Raw genomic sequence first — 2,151 nt, 5'->3', positions numbered from 1 at the left:
CTGGATTACTCAAATACTTCTTTATAAATGAATGTGCTTGAATATTTCCATTTCCTTATCATGACTTGTCGGGTTTTACCAATGACAATCTTGGTTTTAGTCTTGTTTAGCCATAATTTCTTCCACCCAGGAGTTAATATATATATGCCTACCTCGGTTAGACCTTGGTGAGATCAGGATGTTGTTATAGTGACGGTGAGATTAAGGTGCGGTGAATTAACAATGTATAAGAATGTTCGTATATTGTTCCCAAAGCTCTATAACAATGGAGATTAAGGTGCGGTGAATTAACAATGTATAAGTGTTCGGATATTGTTCTCAACTAGCTCTATAACAATGACGCTTTCACTGTTGTTGAGGACAAGAGTGATATGACACAAAGTTGTGCCTCTCACAAGAGGGCGCGTGCTGCGCGGCACTTCACTTTACTCTTTGGGTTCCCACTTCTGATGGCAAGCACGCGTCAGCAGCTCTTCCTCATTCGCTACATAGGTGGGATTTTTACAGAGGTGGTTGAGAACTGTTCAGTATTTTTCTTTTCGCACTTATAGTTAGGCTACCAACCTAAGTGATGCGTGACTACACCAGTTGGCTGGGGGAAGGGCCGGGTCCAGAGGCGGAGCACCGGTGGGGGTCCAGTGGGCCTTGGCCCCTGGCGCTCCAACGATCTGAGCATTTTTAAGCTGTTTTAAATCGATTTCAGGGAGCGTTTGTTGACAATACCGGGTACAATAATATTTTTAATAAAGCCACATACAATTTGAGTTTAATTTGAGCACCTAGACTATGTACACAAACATTCCATTACTTTAACAAAAAATGAATAGATATTCTGATCAATTTTTAGTAACGCGTCAGTGAATTAAGTATTCACGTAAATGACTCAAGTTACTGCATGACATTTTTTAAAAACTTTTAATAAACCAATTTCTTCTAATTTTGAATAGATTTTCCCCAGAATTTGTGGTAATTCGTTATCAAATTATGATGCTTCGAAAATCGAATTTTGACGTCTGAGAGTGCTACCGTATTTCCGAGCGTCTAGAAGTGCTAAATCCTTAAAAATCTCAACCTCAGCCCCAGCTGAGGTTGGTGTTGATATTCCTGGCTGATCAATAACAATGTGTTTCCGCCGCCCATGCCGTTCAAAACCAAGTTTGGCATAACAACAAGCAGTGAAGTTCTGGGGTCGGCTCTGCGCGGACTTAATCAGGCAGCTTCAAAATGAACTGCAGTTTGGTGCAAAAAAAGAAAAAAAAAGCTAAGCGGGTGAGGGCGCTATTACTTTTGTGACAATTGAGTCCTTCAGGCCTAATTTGGCCCGTTGTATAATCAGAGTGAAAGATTAGTGAATGATGGAAACGTCATACATACTAATGAATGGTAGAGTTATTACGCTTCAATTAGTTAGAATTTGGTAGGACTGAGTCCATATCAGCCAACGTATTGGATCGGACGTTGACGGAAGTTAAGAGCGCCATCTTTATTATTTGTCGGGTACCCAAGTACCAATTTCACCTTTACGATGACGTTACGTTGTGCTCAAAGCGTGTTTTTTAGAAACCTAAATTATAAAGTATTTTCATCTAACAAAATGTTGCTAACGTGGACGCACCTTTGTACTGACGATATTTTCTGACAATACATAAGAAAATCATTCAATGCTTGCGAAAAATATATTAAGGTTTTGAAGGGGATGAAGATTATAATCGATAGGTATTAACTGCTTTAACAATTCAATCTTATTCAACGATCAAGTGCCAAAAGTACATTACACACGAGAGCAACAAAAAAAAAAAAAATAGGGAGCTGCCCACTATCTATTTTCACCGATTTATTATTTTGTTATAATTTTGAAATTATTAGTGTCGGGCCGACTGGGGTCCATTTGAATAAACCACTGAATTGAAATCAACACAGTAATAAATAATTAGGCCCACTTCTCTAAAGTTGGAATTAAGTTGGAAATAGTTATTTTTAGGTCTATTTATGAATGGACCCCTAATAGCCCTGGGCCCTAGTGCTTTACACTGGCTGCACTGCCAGTAGCAGCTACGGCACTGATTTATTATTATTAGGCCTTTAATATAAGCCTAAATAAATCTTTTATTTATTGATGCGAATATTTCGGCTACTCCTGTAGTCTTTGTC

This window comes from Anneissia japonica, unplaced genomic scaffold (assembly GCF_011630105.1).
Source record: "Anneissia japonica isolate Jap-2015-1 unplaced genomic scaffold, ASM1163010v1 scaffold287925_len434832_cov202, whole genome shotgun sequence".
NCBI classification, from domain to species: Eukaryota; Metazoa; Echinodermata; class Crinoidea; order Comatulida; family Comatulidae; genus Anneissia; species Anneissia japonica.
Note: the sequence above shows the minus strand (reverse complement) of the source record.